This window comes from Diorhabda sublineata, chromosome 11 (genome assembly GCF_026230105.1).
Source record: "Diorhabda sublineata isolate icDioSubl1.1 chromosome 11, icDioSubl1.1, whole genome shotgun sequence".
NCBI classification, from domain to species: Eukaryota; Metazoa; Arthropoda; class Insecta; order Coleoptera; family Chrysomelidae; genus Diorhabda; species Diorhabda sublineata.
The window spans coordinates 15,724,028-15,749,611 of NC_079484.1; the positions used below are offsets into that span (position 1 = coordinate 15,724,028).

General features: G+C 31.2%; 1 long non-coding RNA gene across 2 annotated transcripts; it reads left to right on the forward strand.

Annotated features, from left to right (window-relative positions):
* The first annotated feature begins 4,235 nt into the window (after window positions 1-4,235).
* LOC130450134 (uncharacterized) lies at window positions 4,236-16,609 on the forward strand. Of its 2 annotated transcripts, XR_008910543.1 has the most exons (4): window positions 4,236-7,779; window positions 10,156-10,432; window positions 14,135-14,304; window positions 15,285-16,609. It is a non-coding gene; the product is annotated as an uncharacterized LOC130450134 (long non-coding RNA). The 2 variants fall into 2 exon arrangements; XR_008910542.1 differs by lacking the exon at window positions 14,135-14,304.
* The last annotated feature ends 8,975 nt before the right edge of the window (window positions 16,610-25,584 follow it).

The following is a 25,584-nucleotide window of genomic DNA, read 5'->3' on the forward strand; positions in this document are numbered from 1 at the left end:
ATTAAATATAATAATAATAATAATAATAATAATCTTTATTAATAGCACTTGGCTAGAACATATACAAAATTCCATATTCACACAGAAAGAAGATAAATAAATCAAATACAGTACTTCCAGATAAATAGCTACCACTTATATAACAATATTCTCTCTTATAAATGTTTTGCACAAATTCTTGAACTGCGACAGACTACCCGAATGCCTGACGCTTTCAGGCAGTTTATTGTATTGCTTTAAACCTTTGTAAAATAAGCTATTCTGGCTGAAATTAGTAGATACCCTATTTATATAAAAATTATTTTGTGACCGTGTATCATATTTATGTATATCTCTTACAAATTTACAGTTTTGGAGTAGGTGTTTAGGTACTAAATCATTCAACATCTTGTAAATAAATATCATAGTGTTATAAGTTATAATTTGCCTTACACTTAAAAGTTTTGTTGTTTTTAGCATATCAGTTATTCTAGCATATCTGTCACAGTTCAAAATCATACGTAATGCCTTATTTTGTTTTTTCTGTAAAATATCTATCTGGGTATTATTCATCAAAAATAACAATGTGGAACAAAAATAAAAATGTGGAGCAATGATAGTTTTATAGATAGTTAACTTAGACCAGCAACTCAAGTTTTGTGACGTACGTCCTAATACATTACTTTTTTTAGCAATTTTATTTGTTATAAATTTATAATGCTCAGAAAACGATAAATTTTCGTCTATTATACAACCTAGGTACTTATACTGTACTACCCTTTCAACCATTTCATTGTCTATTTTAACTACACTGTTTGCATTGAGAGTCAATACCTTATTTTTATTTTTCAGAATCATCAATTTAGTTTTATTTATATTAAGTCTGAGAGAGTTGATATTCAACCATTCAAATAAATTACTGAGTTCTTCATTTAGTGTTTGTATTATTTCATCAACATTATCACCCACAGTATATATCATAGTGTCATCAGCAAACAGCTGGATTCTACACTTTTTTATAGCCTTAACAATGTCATTTATATATAGAATAAATAGAGTAAACACTTCATCAGCATTTATTTTATTATAAATATGAATTATTATAAACAACTTAGTAATGTTTATAGTTAATACGCTTGAGAGATTAATTGTATTCATTCAACTTATTGTAATTTTATGTAAAATAAATTTTTAAAAATAATTTTCGAAAACCGAAAATTATAATTCCCCACATTATTTTATTTCTGAAATTATTTTTAACAAAAATTTTTTACCAATTATGATATACAGGGTTTTTCTCAACTATTTGTATTTTCTAATATAATATTAGAAAAATATCAATCATATATATGTTTTCCAGTAGTTTTCCAAAAAAAATTCCGTTGTTACAAACACATTTTTTGTAAATGCTTTGCAAAGTAGATTATATATATAAGGTGAGTCTTCTGTATTTGAGATTTAAAAAAATTCATTTTCGTAGCTATTTAAACATCAATCACTGTTACAATCTAAACTTATCTACAGGATGTCCCCAAAATAATCAATCAAACCAAATAGACGATATCTCATGATATCTAAATTAATTTTACCAATTCGTGTATAAAACTAGTTATTTATTTTTGTCTTTTAACCTGATATAGATGTTGAAAGAGTTACACAGAGTGTACCAAATAATAATTGATGTCATTAAAAATCATATTTTGAAATTATCTCGAACTGTACTGAATGTTGCAACTCCTTTACAAACCAAACATATTATTTAGTTGGATGGGAGCTCCTGTATAGTAGGTATACTGGATTGATCACATTTTCTGAAGAAATGGTAATAATTACACACACACATTGTTACAGGATAATGAAGCTGACGATAGTATTAATTTTACACACACACACTCTAACGAGACATTTTAGCACGCTACAAAATCAAATAAAAATAATTCCCTCACTCTGTACTAATAAACTAGACTGAAGCAACCTGTCTACACTCGTTTAGTCGGCGTTTTAGTTGCCGGTAAGCAGTGGTGGGAGAAACTACTTACTCAAATAAATAGAAATTGTTTCTATTCAATTGACTAAACAGTTTACTAAATTAGGTATTTGCGCAAATACTATTTCAAGTTGTTTTCACCATACAAGTAACTAAATTTAGCTACTTGATTTGGTAACTTGCTTTAGTTACTTGATACGTTTAAAATCGGCTATATTTTTAAGTTTTATGCATTTTTAGTTTTGATCCTGTCAAAAGATAAAAAAGAAGAAGAGGGGACAGTGATAAAAACATAGTAGCTAGTAAATCTGATAATGAAAGTACTAATAAATAAAACTACTAGTAAATAAATATAGTTTTAATAAAAGAAGAAATTGAACAATAAACAACGAAACATAGTGTCAGAAGCGTAGTCGAAATTCGCCGACAGCTTAAAAAGAATAAAAAATAAAAGAAGCCATTTTCCCTCCAATAAATATAATAAAAAACGAGAAGTTAAAAATAAGAAAATCGTACGGATGTATCAAATGTGTAGTGAAAAATGGAATGCTTCAAGTCCCCGGAAGCGTTTAACGTACAGGAACCACATGGATGGTCCAAATGGAAGCAAAGATTTGAAATATTTTTGTTAGCTTCGGAAAAAAGCACTACTGAGGAAAATATAAAAGTAGCTGTTGAATATTCTTGTATATCTATAATACATTTGAAATAACCAAAAGTTCAAAACTAGATGGTGTGTTATATTATAAGAAATGTAAGTATGAAAACAATTAAATTTAACAGCATACAGCAAAAAAAAGGTCAAAATATAGATTCAAGCAGCAAACTGTTTGTTTGTGTTTGTGTGTGAAAAGGGTCAGTGTAAAAGCAGCTATGCAGAGAGGATGATAAAAGACAGAATAGCACTGGGTGTTCTGGATAAATAGGTTCAAAGACACTTATTAAGAGAACCATCAATGTCATTAGGCAAGATGCTTCAATATTGTAGGAGTATTGAAGTTACAATGAAACATGTTGAGTTATTAAAAAGTGGTACAGAAAAAACACAAGAAGCTGATGCTCTTAAGTTTTTACGCAAATGTGGAAGATGTGTTTTCAGTCATCAACCTAGACAATGCCCCTCTTATAATCAAACTTGTGCAATTTGTCAACGTAAAGGCCATTTTGCTAAGGTTTGTTTTTTCAAGGACAAACAGCACCAAAACAAGTAGTAAGAACGAGGTAATTATTCTAATTCCAAATAGCCAGAAAACAGGAGGCAGGAAGAATATCGGTCAAATGAACAAGATGAAGCTGAGGTTAAGAAACTAACATCAGAAGTACAGGTTTTGGGCACTGTAAACTCAGAATTCAGATATTATAAGTAGGAACAATGCAGGTATTGAGAATTCTATTTTTATTAATGAGCATAAGCCAAATATTAAAAACAATAGTTGGTATGAACCTATTACTGTTAACAATATTGACAATTGACATTATGTTTAAGCTTGAAACAGGAGCTGAATCTAGCGTTGTACCTTTGAAATATTCTAATGATCTAAATGTTGATAAATCTAAAATTATTTCAACATCCATGACAATAATTTCCTATTGAAATTTTAAATCGAAACCTCTAGGTCACATAACACTTGAGTGTTTTTATATAATTTAAAAATGTTGAATTTTTTATAGTTGATTTAGAGTCAGAGCCTTCACTGGAGTTAGGTGATTGTTTACATTTTAACATGATATCTAGAGTGAGTATAGTATAGAGTTTTTTTCGACTCCCCACCCTCCTGATGAGATTTCGTAAGATTTTTCTTTACTACCTCCCCCCCTCCCCCATTCTCAGGTGAGATTTTTTATAATGTGTTTTTGGCTGTTAAATTCATTGGATTTGACAAAAATACAAAAAAAACCAATTTGCTCTATCACTTTTATTAAAGACTAGTATACAATTCTGATTTGAGAATATTGCCTTAGTTAAAAATCACTGTGATGAAATTAAATAATAAATACTTCAACGTAAATTAATAAGAGATTATTCTAATTCAGTCCATGGAGACTCGTGCACTCTCAAGAGTGACTACTAGAACCAACGTATTCAAATAATTTTCAATGAAATCATCTGCTCCTTCAACTTCGTTCTGATTGAGCCACTCCAAACCGTTGTCGCTTGTACCCAGTCGCTTGTCTTGTAACAATACGCTATGGTCGCAATTTAAGTGTTTGCACATCTCGTGCATGATGAGCCGCACATCGATGTTCCGCAACTTTTGTGATGGATGCGAATTAGATACCACATGTATTGCAGCATCTCTTTTCTATATCGTGACCTAAATTTGGACAATAGAGGTCATAAGGCATGCTTGTGAAGGTGTGTAATGGTTGAATAGGTAGGCAGTGGCGAATTAAGAATGGTGCAAATGTTTTACCATCATGCTGTTCAGGATCCGGAATCGCCGGATGTCCATTAACTTGAATGGAATATGGAGGTAATAAAAAAAGATCATGTAGAAGTACATGTAAAGAACTCCGACGCGGACTGCAGCACTGCTGATCATCGCATTTTACAACCTAAAATAATAATTATTTTTGATTATTTATAAAGATGCATTTGTCGGCATGGATGCTTGTTAAAAAAATATTTTTGAAAAATGGTAATTTTGTTTACCTGAAGTAAATATTGACTCTCTCTAAAATGCTCGGTGTACCATTCTTCAGCTGGAAAATCTGGAACATTAGAAATGTCGTTTCCGCTTTTTTGAAGTTATCTTTTTTTAAATCATCATTAATTGTTTTACCGTGGAGTCAAGATGTGACTCAAAAGAGTCATGGGGAAGAACAACACCTGATAGTTCTCGGCTAAGTGGAGCCATACGTCTCTCTACTCTATTGAAAGCACTTCTGCCGGGGGCATTAGTCTCAATGAATATTGCGTCAAATTCATATTTTTTAAAATGCTGTATTGAATGTACAATTACTTTCTGATATCGCGGGTTCTCATCGGGACCGCCATCGTTCGAAATAATAAGGACAGGCTTGACTTTATCGTCTTCGTTTTTCATTAATTTACCAAAAGGCTGAAGAGTTAAGAGAGTGTCCAAGTCTTCAGCTTGACTAGTTGCAGTCGAAGACGAGTGCTTACCACTTTGGATTGCTATATATGTTATTCCACTATATGAGACGGCTTCTGGCCGCCCCATGTCATTCGGTTTTACTTCACACAAAGCATAGACACTCGGGATCAATTTATGTCTTGCAGCAATTATAAAGTCATGATCTGGTAACGACACTTTATACTCAACGTGCATTAGCAAAGGCGCCTGCTTGTTTGCTGTTGTCAATCCTATGGGGACCCATGCTTTGTCATCTTGGGATAAAAAAGATATAGAATCAGAGCCAAGTATTGAGGCTACAGTTTCTAGTGACCTTATGGAAGCTACAAAAAAGTATTGGTCTTGGTGCGCTTTATGATGGTCTGCTTCAGGACGACTCAACTTCACCGTTACAGTCACTACGTGGTGCTTAGCCTACCGCGTATCTGCCCGTCTAGGCAACAGTCGAATGTAAGCGGCGCTTCGAGAAATATTAAATCCCAGCTCGATAAGTTTTTGAGTGAGCTCTGAAAGACTATGGACACTAGGAACAATTTCACAGCGACGCCGTTCCTCAGCTGATGCACCAAACATAGCTAAATCACTAATAGTTTTCAGCAATTCAGACTGCTCTTCCTCGAAGCGCGGAAGTCTAGAGCTTACTCGAGGTATCAACGATTTTGCTGCTCCAGGATTTTTAGAACACAATTCGATAATTTTTATTTTATCTATGCTTCATCGAGTATACTCTTTGGTTCTCCTTAGGTTTGAGCTGTTTTTCAGAATTATCAATTTCTTGCCGCAACTTCTCATCTCTCATCGTCGCTGAATTTTCCGTTTTGTAGCACCTGTAGGGGAAGAAAAAATAAAGAAAATATCGCACATACAAAAAAAAGGTAAACACTAACCTGCCAGTTGAGGTTCATTATCGTAATCTTGATCCATGAGCCGCTGATTATAGTGAGAAATCTCATTTCGAGTCACTGATTCCTCATGTTGAATAATCCGGATGTTAATTTCAGTTTGACTCGTGCATTCTAAGTTTGACGTACCTTGAGCGCTTGTATCAACTTGTGTTGAAACATTATCAGAGCTCCGAGTGTTTCCCTTGAATAAATGTATCATTATAAAAACTCAAGATTCACAAATTAGAGACGTTTAAAACAAAATTATGCATTTTTTAACTTTCCCCTAAGAAGATCTATATTTTTTTCTCCTCAGCACAATCTTGAAATATATTGTACATAAAATTAAATTTCTCCTATTTCTTATTTCTTAGACCTTTTGATATATCAATGCATCTAAATTTTCTTGATTTTAGGTCTCTAAAATAGCTAAAGAACCTAAAATAACTAAAATCAAGAAAATTTAGATGAATTAATATTAAATTTATAGCATAAATAGCATATAGAAAACAGAGGTATCTAACCTACCTTAGAGAGAGACCTTTTTTTCCGCTGCTTCTCTTAGAAGCTGATCAATCTCATGCTGAATATGTTTCACCAAATCTTCTTTCTTTGGATACTTTTGTTTTGCTGTGTTCCATAACTTTACCACTTCTTCTTGACAGCATTTCTTTGTCTTGTAGATGTGTCTTTTAACGTTTTAATGTTTAATCGTTAAAATAGTATCAAAAAAGTTGTTAAATAAAATATTTGCGGGCATCAACAAAGCAGGTTATAGCACCTGTACTTGCGTCGCTGTTACTCGGTTCTTTACGCTGCGACATTCATCGAGTAGCGCGTATCGATACGGCTGGTCGAAAGCACATAAACAATCGGAGAGCTATTGTGCTACTCTGCGGAGTTCGGGGTAATACAACAAACACCATTGTGTCAAATTTCGCATATATTTTTATTCTAGAAAAATTTCTTACTTCAATTTAACTTTACTTTCACACAATTTTACATGGTTTTCTATTGAAAAAAAAATACGTGATATTTGTTGAAACCTACCTCTCCCCAAGTGAGATCTGGAAAGATTTAACTTGACCCCCTCCCCCCTTCGAACACCTCACGTAATTTATGGACGACACCAAAGACCGTGGCAAATATTTTTTTCCGACTTTTTTGATTACCAGTTCAAAAGCTATTTGTTAATTGTTGACAGCTACTCTCATTGGTTGAAAGTTTTTCCTACCCAAATAAAACAGCTTTTACTATGATCAAGCATTGTAAGGATTTGTTTTCTAAATTTGGTGTTCCTGATATCTTCTATGCTGATAATGTTCCCTATAACAGTATAGAATTTTGATTTGGAGTTTTCTATCCTTTTTTATCACCAGTCAAATAGTTTTGCAGAGATGTATGAGAATGAAACATGCTTAAAAAATGTATAACGTTTTCGATGCATCAATTTATATCGAATATCCCTAGTCCTGTCAAGAGATAGAAAAAAGAAGAAGATAGCATAGTAATAAAAAACATGGTAGCTTGAAAACCTGATAATGAAAGTGCTAATAAATAAAACTACTAGTAAATAAATATAGTTTTAATAAAACATATAAAAAAAAAGAAATTGAACAATAAAAAACGAAACAACATGAAACAGTTGATTGACTTGTATGCACAATACAGGAGTGAAGTTGGTACTTTCAAAGTAAAAATGGTTAAAATTATGAAGCTGAAGAAAGCCACAGAGTTTAAAAATATTAGCATCCAAATAACACCATTATGAATTAGTAAAAGGTAGTAGGAAGAAGCTTCAGAACATATGCGGAGAACCAGAATAAAACAGGTAAACCTTCGTATATTTAGTATCCTCATGATGTGAGTAAAATGAAGATGTTAGGTTAGTTGGTGTTAGCTAATAAAATTGAGAATTAAATGAAAAATAGGCTATCAAAGAGAAAATTATAATAATTTATGAATAAACAATTATAATTGGATATTTATTGTTCAATAGTGACATAAAAATTGTTATTTATTGTGATACAACTTGAAGGTGTATTGTAAATCAGTTTCTTTTGTTTAACAAATTAATACCAAACATTCATTTATTGTGAACCTTCAAATAACTCCTAATAAATAAAATGAAAAATTGAGGAATAAAAACATTTTTTTCTGGAGTTGTATTAGATTAGCCCATATTGTATTATCAATTTAAATCTGTTTATATAACTGATGGAAAATAATCTACATCCAATTGATTTATGAAATGAAAAAGGTTCTATTAGCAGCTGTTTTCAGTATGGCTGGGGATTTGGATATTTTTGCTGGTTTTTACTCTTGTTCTACTGTCTGTTGCTAAGGCAATCAGGAAAGTGAGTGGCATAGTCTATGTAACAGAAGATGTATGTAACAGAAGAAAACTTTATAGTTCAATATAATTATCAACTTATTTTCAACTAATTTTATATTATATTTAATGTCCACCAAAATGGATAAATGGGGAAATATAAAAAAACACAAAAGAGAAGGGCAATATAAAGGTGGCTATTTATTTATTCAGTATAGTGATGACATATGAGGGTAGTATGTATATATATATATATATATATATATATATATCTATTGTGAATACAACAATATATATATATATATATATATATATATATATATATATATCTATTGTGAATACAACAATATATATATATATATATATATATATATATATATATATATATATATATATATATATATATATATATATATATATTGTTGTATTCACAATAGTTACGTTGTACTCTATAATATTATTCTTTAGCTTGGTTAATAAATTATAACATACATATATCACTTACATTGTCAGTAAGGTGATTGATAGTAATGGTATATAGATCTCATTAAGCTGATGTTCTCTTTTCTGTTTTTGTTGATTTAAAATTACATTTGAAATTTTTCCGAGTATTGAATATTTCTTGTAGGAAATTGTGGGAAAGGGCGAAAATTGTAGAATGATTTAATGAATATGAGAGATTTTGGAATTCCTTAATAGATGTGGTATTAGCTTAATTTATCAATTGTATTTATTTAGGCTTTCCTTATTACATGTTGTTGTAGCTGATGTTTATTGTGTGAATCTATTAGGTGACGTGTGTGATTGGATGTTGAAATGGTATTTTATCCGTTATCGACTAGTATCTCTCAGTATTATCATAGAGTGGTTCTGATAGTCAATTTGAAAATATTAGTTATGCACTTTTTCATTGAAAAATGCAGTGTCGAAAAAATGCAGTAGAATTTTTAAAAAAAGTGTATTATTCCAAAGGGAAATAGCAGAAACAAGTGATGCATACTACTTATAGTAATAATTAAGTTCGGTGGGTGTACAAGAAGAGAAGTTGCCAATTCGAGAAACTTATGAGAATGGGGACTTGGTCATTATTATGAAACCCTAGCATTATTGATACATGCATGGCCACAAGAGAAATAGGGTACGAAAGTTGCCCGAGAAGAATTGGGGTCGAGTAATGATGAGGTAACCGACTGCAAAAATTATTTTAGGGAATTGCAAGAACCCAAAAAAAACCATATAAATTGATGAGTCCTGTTTATTCACAAATGATATACAATTGAGGACGCATCACTAGGTGTTTTTGGGAATTTGTCAAGAGGATGGGAAATGTTTTTGTTTGCTGTGCCTTTCAGGAGAAAAAAAGTGTAGCTTTATATTATTGGCCAGTACTTAGAACCCGGAACTACTATTATGTCTGATGTGTGGAATTCCAATACCAAAACTACAAAAGTAGAAGATGAATTTTATACACTTCACTGTTAATCAGTTCACTGTTAATACGGAAACTGGAGCACATACATAAAGAGCAAAGAGAAGGTACAAGTACAAATTAGTAACATATCGGAATATGCTAGATACGTATTTGTGTGAATTTTTGTGGGGGAATAGCTGATTTTTTGTATAATTTAACACTATATTTTGCATTTATTTAAATCACACAAGCCTTATTCTTCTAGGCGCAGAAATATTGATACATTATTGCATTCCATATGAATTATTAAAACTGTCATGTAATAAATGTTGAGGAGTAATACAAAATTTTGAAAAATATATAATATATATTATATATAATAGAAAAAGTGATCTTTTCCAAAAAAACATATGTGTGAAAATGTTTTTCTGATTAAATGTAATGTATAATTCTTTTTATTTTAGGGAAAGAAAGAGAACAGAAAAAGGCCTCTAACTTCAACTGAATGCTGACAGGAGTGGAAATTAAATTATTACTAAAGAAAAAAATTTCTTGCTTTATCACAATACCCAGTAATAAGCAAACTATACATTTTGTGTCGCTCAACTGAAGAAGATTAATCACAATGAGTATTTGCTCTTTGGATGGATCGATATGACTTGATAATCTTACTAATCTCCTTTTATTCAATATGTAGTAAGAAAGCTACAAATAATTATTTGTATTGCTTCAGTACAAATGGTGAGTGTAATACATTTTATTATTTTCACCAAGTATTCTTCGATTTTTTGGGGAGTATTTTCATGAAAATTTGGAATGTCCAGAAACTTTTCTGTCAATTGCTAATAACAGATATTAGATGTTATTTTACCTTTGCTTTAATCCAAAACTCCATTTTAAGCAACTAAAGTTCTCATTTAAGATGAAATTGTCGAGTCGGTTTTTTAAGTATGGCACAAAAAACAAATTAGTTGAATTTTACCATAAATTTGTAAACTAGAAAATATTTTCAAAAATTGGTTCTGTTATTATATTCAAATTCATGTTATGACCCATTTTTGGGAAACATCAATTCAAGTTTTTGACCATTCTAATATAATTTTTGGAAAAAAACATTTCAACAATTTTTTTTAATTTATAAATCAAAACAAACACTTGAAATATTCAAAGTAGATAAATATAATAAAAAGCTTGAACTATTCACAAAAGATTATAGTGATATAATAATTAAATTGATATATAATTGAAAAAATTGAAGATACATATTTTACAAAATATATAGGTCATCAAAATTACATAAATGTAATATACTTCTTTATACAAGAACTAGCTGACCCGGCCACGCGTTGCTGTGGCTGAAGTTTTTGTTATATTACATTATAGTAAACAATCTAAGAGGAACGATAAAAGAACATCAGACTCGGAGTCCACTATGCTTATTTACACAGATGGTATTTGAAAAAAAAAAATGGTGATCTCCTTATTTGACTTTCTACTACTATAACCCTTTAGTACAATGAAATTATTTACGAACAAAGACGAAAATGTTGATGGTGGTATACAAATTCACTGGATTGAGATTTGAAGGGGAAGTACGTTGAACACAATTAATTAAAATGTTCTTACACTTGATATTAAGCAGAAATCAATACAAAATAAAAATTTATCAGATTTATTATTTCCATTTAATTTTATAACAAATAAGTTTATTACAGTATAATACAGTAAATAACATGTGACGCTTAAACATCATGAATGAGGTAGGCAAGGCAGACAGTCTTAAACTTTTAAACATTAATGTCTCTTTTTTTGAATTATAAATACTTTCAATTTCAATTTAATTTAACACCAATCGGTGCACAATGTTTTTGGTTAACCTGTCTTTAGCTAACACAAATAGATTCGACGGTTTCCCAACACGTGAACACGCAACATATAGTTGCCCATGAGAAAAACATGGATTTTCCAAATCTAAACCACAAATGGACATTGTTTGACCTTGAGATTTATTTATAGACATGGCGAAAGCTAAACGAATTGGAAACTGTAGCCTTTTGAAGGGTATGGTAGAATCTGATGGTATCATCAGAATACGTGGCAGCAAAACCACTTTTCCTTTAAACTTCCCAGCCAAAATGGTTGCTTCAAGAATGTTACCGGTGATCTTTTTGATGACCAAACGCGTACCGTTACATAATTGAGGCGGATTCAAATTACGGAGGAGAATAATAGGGGAACCAATCTTTAATCGAAGATTATGTGGTGGCGTTCCAGGTATATCTAATGAATTTGAAAATTCAATCGGAAAATTTACACTTTCATTTTCATCAACAACAGTATCGATTGATTTAAAAGACATCAGATCGCCTGGTAACAACTGTTGTATCTGGAAGTTAATTTCGTCAACATCAACGTTTTTGGCTGCCAAAATCGCCCGTTGACTGAGCCATTCATGATTCAAATAATTATTCTGTATATCCGGGAAAATACTCTGAATCAATTCATTTTTATCCTGAACAACAGTGCAAAAATTGTCTGGTAGTTTAATGCATTGCGTATTTGGTTGCAGTTCTATTTTACCGTTCCCAATATCTAGTAGTTGTTCGGAAAATATTTGTGCTGATGGATCATTTTGCAATTGTACTCGCATATTTATGGTCAATCGAAGTGTTTCAACACACTGAGAAAAAAAAAATTGAAAATCATTCTAATTAAGTTTTATAATTATGTGATAATAATGACATGTACATATTTAAATTATAGAGTTTAAATAATAATTTCAATAAGAATTGAAATACTAATTTAATCGTTTAAATATAAGAAAAAAAATCTGAAAAACTTGTTATCATGGCACATTGAAATAATAAGTGCTAAATAATTTTTAATAGAGATTAAATAAAAACAATAAAAAAAAATATTTGTACAACTATTGAAAAAGTGTAGGAAATTGTGTATCATTTTTTCATTGACATTTTAATTAAATTTTATAATTATGTGATAATACTTACATACATATATTCAAATTAAATTATAAAGTTTTGATCAATGAAGCACAAATAAGTAAAAAGCAGGATTAATTTCACTGTATTATCTTCATTATAATATGAATTCAATTAACATTTCAGTCTAAGTAACACGTGGCCGGCTATGCTAACACCAAAAATTTAAAAAGTGGAAATAATTGAATTATGCGGTATTTCGTTCACTACAAAATAAATTTAATTAATTTTATAGCGTCAACAACACGTGGTAATTATGCTGTGAAAATGTAGCTTATATGACACGTTCGTAGATTTACCATAGCAGCGCCATCTATTGATTACTTACTCAACCCAGTCGAAAGGTATCGACATCTGTTAGAATCATTTGGAGTTAACAGATAATTGTGACTGTCAAATAATAACAGACGAATAATTAGCAATAAATTAAAATTGCGACTATAATTTGAGATTTAAACTATCCTATCTCTCAAGTTGGATCGAACTGCACATGGTGTGCAAATTTTATTATAATCGGTTAAGTGGTTTAGGAGTCCATTGAGGACAAACATTGTGACACAAGATTTATATATATTAAGATGTATTGAGCATTCACCCTTCTATCTAATTATTATAATAAATATTAGCTGACCTGACAAACGTTGTTTTGCCATAAACATTATTTCTTAGGCATTATTTTGGTGTGAGCGACCCTTAACATATAGAGATATGAAAAATAGATGTTGGCCGATTCTTGGACTTACACTATATTCACATAAAAAATCACGAAAAAATATTTTCAGTGATCCCAGAGGTGATATGTTCAAATCAGTATTAAATATCTCTCAACTGAGCTTTGTATGGTATATCTAATGTTGTGGGCTGAAAGAAAAATCAGAGCAATTATTACGAAACTCTTAAAATCGAAGGAAAATGATACTTTTTCATAGAAAATAAAGTAGCAGACCTATCAGTCTAAAACTAATACTCATTCTTATTATAATCTTTATAAAAACAAAATTAGAGTGTATTGAAAGTTCTTACATTGGCTTACCTGCAATCATTTAAACTGTTCTTATAATAATCTTAGAATTGCCGATGAATGGCGGCGCTATCTAAAAGTGAAGCTAATATTATTAACAATGAAAACGTATCATTAAATAAACTAGGTAATAAATCTAACAATTAACAACACTACTGGTTCAAAACTAATCCCCGTTGGAGGCGGGAAATCCAACATCAGGTTCGTTGGTCTGTAAATGAGTGGCGTGGGTTTCTAGGCGGACAAATAATTGGGCCAGTTTTTTGAATGAGATAGTTAATCAAGAAAAATATTTAAACTGAAAAAACGAATTGTGTCTTTTCTTTTAGAAAATATGCCCTTACTTAGTCATTTGTAGTGATATGTTCTTACAATCTGATGATTGCCCGGCATATTATTCCATATATGTTGTGCATTTTTTAGATCAAACTTTCCCTGATAGATGGATAGGACAAGTTTATTTATTTGGCCATCCAGATCTTCAGACCTAACTTGCCTAGATTTTTATTTGTGGGGCCAAATAAAGGATCTTTTTTACACCAGGATCCTAACCAAAACCGAGCATTTGTGATCATCTTGTCTCTTGTAAAGATGTGAGTTTTTATTTTCATGTTATGTTTGGTTTCTATTTGAAAAGCTTGAGAGGTGAGTGTGAAGAAATTTGAAGTTTCTCCCAAAAACAAGCTTGAAGCGTGGTTGAATGATAATTGATTGTATTTTTAGATTTAATGTATAAATCAGAATGTTTAGTATTTTCCCTCAAATTCTGCTTTTTTTTTCTGCCATCTCGTTTGATTTTAGATAACTTCGTCTGAACACCTCATGCTCAAAGATCCATAATTTTTGGTTTTTTATTGATAAAATGATTTATAAACTCAGCTTCATAGATTGAACGGAGATACTCAGGCTTTCGGAAATTTTATAATAATATGTTCTTTTATTTCATGAGCCAGGTCTCTCAATATATTTTGAAATAAATAACTTCTCTATATTACTTAATCCTTTGATGTTATCAGCATTACTTTTACATTTTTCTGATGTACCAATATTAAATAATTTAAGTCTGTGTTAAACGATATCGATAGTGCATCTGTAAGAAAAAATTTATTACCCAATTTTCAATTCAATAAAGATATCATGATATCGTACTGTTCCAAATTTAACCTAATATTTGAAGTTTTAGATGGGTTTATTCTTATGATTCTTAGAAAAATTGTTACAGTCTTTTCATTACTTTCAAAAATCACAGTTCCTCTAAAAATATATTTATGAAAGTGCTCACATCTTTGTGAAATAGGAAGTAGCTTCGTCTGCATTTGACATAAAAATAGTTCCTTTGGTAATATTTGACTTCAAATAGGCATCAAATAAAAAAAATTAAATGTTCTTACTAATCATACAAATTAAATCGTTTTATTATCGTAACAATGATGGCGTATTAACTATTATCTAATTTATCACTTAATTTTCAATAATGGGTAATTTCTATAATAATATTTCTCATATGATTAGACATTAGCTGAATCAAGTTCGATATGGTTTCTTTTGTGATGTTGAGCCAATTTTCTTCTAGTGCGCTCTGAGGTCGAGAGTTGGTTTCCTTCAATTAATTTCCTTCCAGACTCCAAAATACAAGATTAATGAAAAGGAATTGACCGGCTGACTTAAGAAATGGTTAAAATGGACTGGAAAACACGATATATAGGAGCAAAAAATGGATTCACTATGTAAATTTGGTGATAACCTTTGTACCGTTTCAGGGTGTTTTGGAGGTTAGTATATTTCCTGTGATCTCATATTTTTATTCTTATTTCTTTCATTAGCTCTATTCACCTTAGTTTTTTCTCAGTTTTCAATGGTGTAGTGTACATGTCTTCATTCTTATAATATATACATATCAATTCAGATGTATCTTGTCTCAATTTTTATTGATTTTTGTTTTAATTGTTTTTCAATTTCTATATTCTTTGTTTTATCCTAATTAATTTTCTTTCGAATAATTAAGTATCATTGGGGTAAGATATGTTTTCTCTTTATTGTCATATATTCTGCTGTGTAGGTTATAGTTGGTACTGTTGTAAATTTATTTGTTCTTTTAGCTGCAAATATCAGCATTTTTATAGGTTATGTTTTTATATTCAATTCTATTCAGATCTTCACATTTTTTTAATATATTTGAATCTATCTCTCCTAGGAGTGACCATCCCATGATCTTGCGGGCCACGTATGTTTTTAAAGAAAATAGAAAAAAAAAGCCAATCTGTATACAAATAATACAATAAGTTATTGTGTTGTTATTCGGCGAGCCACACATAAAATTATATTAGTATTAATATAAATAAATACCAAAAACTTGGGAGGTAACATTTTAAACAGAATTAATTATTATTATAAAATAACTTGTAGTATTTAATAATTTCCCTATTTAGTCATTTAGTGAGATATTTGTTTCTCGAATTTTCACTAAGCTTTTGTAAATCAGCAGAAATGCTTGTATTTTCAGATTTCTCAAAAGTGAAAACAATACTATTTGCTCGTATATGTTTTTTTCAGATTAGATTATTATTTTTACTTTTGTTGCGATTCCGCGCTTTCAGGCATTCCAGAATAGACTATTGGTACAATAATAATTTTTTTTAAATGTTTCATAAATTTCTAAGCCGCTAAACTCTCCCAGGCAGGCAGCGGGTTAGCCATCCCTAGCCAAAGAACACCTCTGAGATGAAGAGGAGGCGCTCCATTATGTTAGAAACAAAGAAATGTAAACAAAATGAGTATTTACATATTGTAGTCTATGAGTTCTTAGCCTAACATAGAAAAGAATAATTTAATAAAATAAAACCAATATTATATCATTATAAAACCAGTATAAATAAAGTGACTCATTTTATTTTCTCAGCATGTTGATACCAACGCAACGGTTGTAATAAAAACATTTTCCTACTTTCCTCACATCGATGGTCAATATATATTTGCCTCTATCTGGCAATAGAAAATAATTGAAAATTGTCAAATATTGTAGGGGATATCTCGTTTAAAATATACAATTTTTTTATATTCTTTGGAACTACATTTGGCATTTGCTGGTCTGTCGACGATATTATATAACCAAAATGCTGCTACTCTATTTCACAGGTTAACATATTTACGTGTGTACTCTGTATTTAACTATTGCATATTGTAGAAAGTGAAGGTAATAAAATATGTGATTACTATACAGTGCTTTTCAGATAAAAGTATCCACCTTTAATAACTTTTGTAATACTGGTATTTAGAAAAAATCCAAAAACACGTCAATTTATGTTGGAAGGGGCAAGCATTATGGCTTATTTAAACTTACTGGAAAAGCCACCCCCTCACCCCTAGCAGCATCCCCTTTATTTTTTTAAATTACTTTTCATATTTTTTATGTAAAATTTGGATACTCCTCTTTGAGCTGATTTCAAAAATGTATAATACTTGTAGGTTAAAGTGGTTAGTTTATGAGATAAACAATTTTCCTTTTAAGAGCACAAATTTTACTTAATATTTGCTTTCACCTTATTTGCCTGTACTAAAATGGGTTGTACAACAGTTCAAACTCTTTAATCTTTTCAACTGTGCTATTTATTCTACTTAAAAAATCCAAACAACAAAAAACTCTACTTTTTATTAAAGTTTGATATTGTCAACTAGAATTTGTAGTCACTATTGATAGTGTAATTTGATACATTATTTATTTTGTTTCTCTGAAATGGTTTACTCTTTGCAAGAAAGAATTGAAATTGTAGGTTTATACTACCAAAATAATAATTGTGCAAGAGCTGCTGCTAGAATATTTAACGAATTACATGACGGAAGACATGCAACTCATAAGTATGTAATTCAACTGATGGAGAAATTTACCACAACAGGGTCTGTTTGCAATAAAGTGCATAAGCGAGAGGGACTCGTAAATAACGAAGCAATCCAAGTGGCAATTTTAGGGCAAGTCAGCTTAGGGGCTCAACAACCCCAATCGTTGTCAACAATAAGTAGAGCGATCGGTGTTTCATCTTCTACAGTTTTCCGAGTTCTACATAAATTCAAGTACCACCCATACAAAGTTAAGTTGGTGCACGAGTTGAATGAAGATGATTTTGATCGTCGTCTAGAGTTTTGCGAATCAATGACGCAAATTATCAATAACAATCCACAATTGTTGAACAATATTTGCTTTTCTGATGAATGCTCATGGTCATTAAATGGCTTAGTAAGTAGGCATAATTGTAGATATTGGGCTGAAAGTGATCCACATATTATGCGTGAATTCCATAGACAACATCCCCAAAAGTTAAACGTTTGGTGTGGTATCCTAGGTGACCACATTGTCGGACCTTTCTTCATCAACGGAAATTTGAATGGTGAATCATATCTTGAGTTACTCAGGGAAGGGATTGACCCACGTATTACAACAATAATAGAAAATGATGATAACCTTTCCGAAGATTTACTGGTATTTCAACAAGACGGAGCTTCCCCACACTATGCTATGCCTGTCCGACAATTTTTAAACGAAACATTCCCCGCTCGTTGGATAGGTAGAAGGGGGCAGCTGATGGAGTGGCCACCTAGGTCACTGGATTTAACACCCCTAGAACTGTTGTACAACCCATTTTAGTACAGGCAAATAAGGTGAAAGCAAATATTAAGTAAAATTTGTGCTCTTAAAAGGAAAATTGTTTATCTCATAAACTAACCACTTTAACCTACAAGTATTATACATTTTTGAAATCAGCTCAAAGAGGAGTATCCAAATTTTACATAAAAAATATGAAAAGTAATTTAAAAAAATAAAGGGGATGCTGCTAGGGGTGAGGGGGTGGCTTTTCCAGTAAGTTTAAATAAGCCATAATGCTTGCCCCTTCCAACATAAATTGACGTGTTTTTGGATTTTTTCTAAATACCAGTATTACAAAAGTTATTAAAGGTGGATACTTTTATCTGAAAAGCACTGTATACATTTTTCTTCCAATACAAACTTAGAGGTATTTGTTTAATGAACAGGACAAAATTTTTAAATAAATATTTTTTTAAACACATCAAAAGGCTTAGTAGCTGAGCATAAATAAAGAAAGTGTTTTTTTAGATCTTTCCAATATTGAAATGCTCCTCCATCTTTTGAATGTCAACTACAATTCATTGATGGAAACACAAATAATAATGAAAGAAAATTTGTAGGATGCCACTTCAAATTATTGTATTCATTATTTGACAGGAAAATGATTTTTATATACTCAGTTGAAGAGTAGTAGTATAGGAGCTAGTAACGTTTTTGAGAGAGAATTCCAGGTCAGTTGATTTTTTGATATGTCGTTCTTCTTACTCTTTCGGTTAGAGTCTGGGCTACCTGGCTAGCAGTAGCAGTTGCGTTTGTTAATGCGCATCCTACCTGTACAAGTAATAATCCTGAATTTTTTATTAATTATTGAACGCGTAATTTTAAAAGTTTTGTCTTTAGATAGGTATCACAGACATACATTTTTTATTGCCAGGCATTTTCAGTGTGCGAATTTTTTATTCCTTAGAATCAAAAATTCAAAACATTTCAGAATGTCCGTATTTTTTATATTGTATTCTTTGAAGATAAAATAGTCTAAAGATAATTTGCCAAAAAAATTAGAAACTCATGTAAAGTATTGCCCTATGATGCTAGTAGTCAAAGAGAAAGAGAGAGAGTTGTAGAATATGATCAAGAATGAAACAGAAAATAATTTCAAAATTACGTTACTTACATTCCTTCTATTCAGAACAAATTTATATATAAGAAATTCAAACATTGGAACAGAAATAAAATTGGAATAAAGTTCAATTAGAGAGAAGAAAATTGAAAAATGCGTCATTAACGTTTTAAAATTTATTGAATTTATTGAAAATAAAATTTGATTTATAAGGCCTAACTTTACCTTTTCTAAAAAATACTGGCGTGTACTTACATCCAGTAAGCACCTGGAAAAATGGTATAGCTTTCTATAAAGAGACACCAAGGATTCGGTACAGTTCATTTACGTTGATGTATCGCTGATGATTGCCTACACCCATATTTTTCCAAATTTTTGAAAGATGCGTTCAAATGATCCATATTTCCCAGAAGTATAATTTAAATATCAGAGTCTGAATAGTATATAACAAATTCTGCGTCTAAATCAATTTGACAAATGTGGAAAATAATTCTAGAATCAGCTTCTTCTTGTTTTTCACATGATAATGATTCTTCAGTAATTTTAATATAACTATGTTATTTACCATTTTTTTAAGAATGACATTTATTAGAACTTCCGTAAATTGTTTTATTAACAATAAAATTTATAACATTTCTTCAGTATCCCAGTGATTAATGAAAAAGTTAACAAGAGCTTCTTTGAATTGGATATTTTTGAGTTCTGCTCTAAAATTATGTGGCCGAACTTGATTTGGACCAATATATACCGGACAAGTTGATTATTCTCGGCGTGAACGCTCACAATCTTTGATAGACGGCAAAAAATGTTGGTCGAAGATAATGTCAATCCGAATAGATTTCTTATGGGAGATTGTACTCAGAAATTTTTTAGATATACCGTCATATGTACATCTTTCATTAGATGCAACAAAAAGAAAACATCAACAAGACAAACATCAAAAGATGACATTTGTTGCTCAACAGTGTCTATGAGCTTAGCTAACTGTGATGTGTTAGTTTTACAGATTGAACCATCCGGATGACACATTGATGTTGGCATTGGAGTAAGTGGGAATGTCAAAACTTTCTAGATATGAACCTTATGAGTGAAGGAAATCCCCAACATTCTACTGAATAGAATCACAACTCAACAATTTTATTCCCTAAATCAATTTATTTTTCTTTGGCGATTTAGCAAAATTAAAGTCTTTAGTTTTTTTATTGGCTTCACAAAACTACTTTCATCTTCAACTCATTCATTGACAAATTGGTTCCTTAAATCATTAGCATTTTCTCATTATTTAGTAGAAAATCCGCAACCTCAGGAGAAGCAGGTCTTGAACTAGCAATCTTGTACAAATTCTCCTTATATAATGTTTGATCAAATCGATTTTTTTCGATTATTTCAATGAAATCAGCAATTTGTTTTCCATAGATTTTTATTCTATTGGGTTGTAATTTTGCTGTAACATCTTACCTTAAGACAAACATCCAAGACATGTGCGTTGACGTGCAGCTATAAAATTAGTAAAGTGAGCAATTCCACTCAGTCATTTTGCCACATCGGCATTTATAGTTGGTTCTAAAGTGAGAATGGCTTATCAGTTCTCTGGACTCCAAAATATCCTTTATTAAAATCATCTTTTAGTCCGGGATAGGTTTTACTGACATTATTCAAATTATCTGAATATTTTACTCAATATCGAGCGTAATTAGGTTGATTAATCAATTGATTGGGATAATCAATATTCGTGTTGATGAATAACAATTCCCATCATCTTAGTTCAATTCGCTATGGGAATTATTATCGATGTTTTGGTAAATCTCCACAGTATCATGTCAAGTTTCTTTTCCGTCCAAGGTGTCAATGTATCTTATCAAAATTGTCAAAGGCAACACCAGGGCACAGTGAGGAATTTATAATGATGTCTGGCGGACAAACTTGATACCTTTATAACGATGCAATTGTTGCTTCTGTTTCCAATTCTTCTAGAGTAGTGTAGTTACAGCAATCTCCTAATCTATTTGAAATATTTATTTTTTTTACTGCTTGTTGGACTTTTCATCGTCGTACCAAAAGTAATACGTTACCCAAAAAAAATGCATCAGCAGCAATGGAGGAACTCAATCCATAGCAATTTAAACCGTCTTTGCATTTAATATATTCACCCCCAATAAAAAATTTGAGGAATCGATCTAATTTATCTGGAATCTCACATTCGCTAGGAATTAAATCCCCAGTTTTATTTTTTGGTAGTTTTGATTTTTCAATTTTTAAAATAGTTTCTCGCAAGATTAATACGACTTTGTCAATAAGGTCGTTTTCTTTGAGTTTACTAATATCATCTTCTAATAAACTAGAATCTTTAGCAGCGCCGAGCCTAGGATATCCGTCGCCCGGGTGCAAGAATAAAATATGCCGCCTTATTAGTGTACCTAGTCGACATTTGATTAGTGAGGCGAGATATGAGGTAAATTTCTAGTCTAGTAGGATAGAAAAGTACCTACCTACGCCGGAAAAATATTCATTAGTAAAAATCGTTCTAGTTTGTGCTCTTCTGATGGCTAATATGTGAGAGTTATATATATATATATATATATATATATATATATTAATTAACTGGAACCGTGTTTTGATCATGAAATTTGAAAACGCATACACACACACACACACACATACCAGCTGCGATTAGTGTCTTTGTCGATTCGGATGTGACGTTTGTCATTATTGATTCTATTGCCGCCTCTGTCATGTATTTTTGCGCCAAGTTCTCCGGCATACCTTTGGATATGTACGCAGCTTGCTGTCAACTTTTCAAGTTCTGTGGCTTTTCTGTAAGTCTTGTTTTAACAATTGCTACAGCATTTGGTTCGTTTCCCTGTATGTTCAATTGCAGAAGCTCCAATGCGTCTAAAAATGATTGCAACTTGCGGGCTTCTCCGCTGAATTCTGAATTGACATTCTAATATTATCTGCTAATACCTGCGGCCAACAGGCTGGATCATTTAATAATTTCTTATTTACCTTAAGAATATCTTCACTAACTTCAGTTTGTGTATTTGCTGGCGTGGGAGTGTTCGTTGTAGCCTGATCCAGCGTGTCCTTTTCCCCTACTTCGGGCGCTTCGGCGTACGATTTATTTTCTTACAATTTTTCCAGTCGTTCTTCTTTGTCCTCAATATATTGAACATGTGGGTCTTGGCTACATGGAGGTTGTGGTTCTTTATTGCTCCTGGACACAAAAAACTTTTTTAATGATCCAGCTAATCGTTTTTTGTCTCTTTTTCTAACTTCCTTTTTCGGTATTGTGAACCAGAAAGATTCTTTCGACCATCAGACATCTAAATAATTGAACTATGATTAAAAATTTTGGCAAATTGTCTAATATAAAATAATTAAAACCTACCGTTCTGTCCGTTCACAATCAATGAATAAAAATAAATAGACACTGATCTCTTTCCCTAATTCGTAATATCGCAATCTTTACTCTTTGCTCTTTGGTTTTCAACTAATCAACTTAAATTAAAAAAGTTAAAAAAAGGCTACGCAAACTTAGATAAACACGAAAACACGGCATTAGAAAAATAAAAAATTCCCACATTCTCAAAGTCTGCAAAGAGTCTAAGAGTCAAAAGCCAAAAGAAAAGCCGCGATCCCTTTATTCAAGTAATCTATTAATATATTCTGTCATTTTTGAGGCAAGCGGCTTATTCTTACCTATTATCAACTATTTATTATCTTTCTTACGCCGCCCGATTCACCCGAACGCTCAACTCACTATTTTGGTATTGTAATAATAAGAAAACAATATTTCGGAGAAATGCCCCTACCAAAGAAAGACACTTTGCGCTTTGCGACTAAATATTGCATGATAGGGTTGCCATGCACCCCCGGCACGGCTCGGCCCTGATCTTTGGGAATAATATTTTTTTCTTTTTCCTGGATATTACCTTAAAATTATTTTATTAAAATATTTTTGAATTTTTTTCTCGAGAAAATTATTAGTTATTAAACTAAATTCAGTCTGAGGCTGAAGTTTCTGCTCATCACATAGAGATGACAAAAATACTTCTACTTTTGTTAACAAGTATGTGGAATGTCTGAAACTAATTTATTATACTAATTTGAATAATTTAATTCACACAAATTATGAATTTTTTTTTATTTGCGGGTTCAAAATGAGTAAATTTCTGTAACAACTCTTCATGATTGAGTTTCTCCATTCACTCAATGATTTTTTGGAAAAGTTTTTTATCATTAGACAAATGAAGAATTTGTTGTTCACCTTTATTCGGTTTACGATCTTTATTGCAGTAAAAACAAACATTATTAAGTTGTGGAACTGTTTCAATATCTTCAATGTTATGTCAGAAATATCATGAAAAACATTAGTTTCGTTGATACTTAAATCACAAGTCAAGCTAATAGCAACATCTAATGTTGACTGACTATCTAAACTTGGAGCAACCATCTTCTGAAAGTACCGCACTGTTGAAACAATAATTAGGATGTCCTGACATGCACTGATTATTTGAATTTTAAGCAACATGTTCTGGTATTATTTCACTATTTAAACTCAGTTCAGAATCTCCTGATGTTTGACTATTTAATCCCGAAGAAACAACCTTACATGCGATCTCATTCACGTCTTTCGCAATAGTTCTACTAATATCTACTGGAATACTCAATAATAAAACGTGCGGACAAAAATATAAATTTTGAAACGTTAATGACGCAAATGTGTGTATGTGAGACCTATCTAAAGACAAAAATTTTAAAATTACGCATTCAAAAATTATTTAAAAATTCAGTATTATTATCTAAACAGATAGGATGAGTATTAATAAACGCCATCACCAGCCAGGTAGCCCAAACACCAACTGAAAGAGCAAGAAGGACAACACATATAAAATCAGCTGACCTAAATTTCTTGTTTTCTAAACGTTGTCAGCTTCCATAATATAGAAAAACTATTGTTGATTTCGTTATTTGTTCCAATCGTTCGCGTATATTTCGTCAATTATTAAGGTTAAGACTACATGAAGGAACAGAAGTATAAATAATAGAGTATAACAGAAGCAGCAGCAGTAGCAAGCACATTTGTGATAAATTGTAACTTAACCTAACCTAACCTAACAAAACCAAAAATTTTGAATTATAGCATTGTGTAAACATTATATAATGCCTTTGTCATAGATCTAGTACTTCCATTTTGTTGATAGACTAAAAAATAGCAGCTGAAAAGACGAGAAACGATTGAACCTAACCACAATTGAAATGTGTTATTGATGAATCAGTTATATATGTAATACTCCTGTATGGACCGTTGGTATGGGAAAAAACGTCCCTACGTTACGGTGCCGACAATATTCATTTTCTCTCTCGTTCGACACACTTTATCTATACTGCGCATGCTTCATGCACGCAAAAGATGCGCAGAAGTGACTGAAGCGCCCGGAGAGAGAACGTTACACTATTTGTTTCACTTCAAAGTAATCTTTTTAGAAGAATTATCGTTGCTCTATGCATTAACTTGAAATTTATAAGTTAATAGATGATTCGCCACACTTGATTACACCTATTATTTTTCTCACAATTCTAGCTCGTCAGTAAATCACAAAAAATAGAAGTAGCAAAAGAGTCTACGGAATTCAAGTATCACAATCATCAGTGAGAAATTGTATTCTAATAGTAACGAAATACAAAACAAAGTCAGAAAGAAATGAAAATATTCCTCTGTCAATCTACTGAACAATATCTATTTTTCTGATTCAATTTTATTATGATCTACCATGGAAAAATCATCGCTGCTCTACGCATTAATTTGAAATTTAAAAATTAATAGATGATTTTCCGTTAACTTCAATAAAACATGTAGTTAAAGTATCTTGCCTTGTATAATAAATCCTTCTAATATTTCAAGCTTCTAGAAATCAGTGTAGTATCGTAGTGTCGGATCGTAAGGACTTTTTTCATATTCGAATGCTAATAATTTTTGAAATAAATCTATTTATGTGGTCTTAGTTTTTCTCATATTTGACCAGAAAACGAATATCTAATTCTTTCAAACGAAGGTTTCAACAAAATGGTTTTGTCTTTTTGGGTAATAGCACAATGCTATGCCAGAAAAAGTATCGAAATGTTTTTATTTTGAAACTGTCGAACTCTAATTCCATAATTTGTATCCCTTTA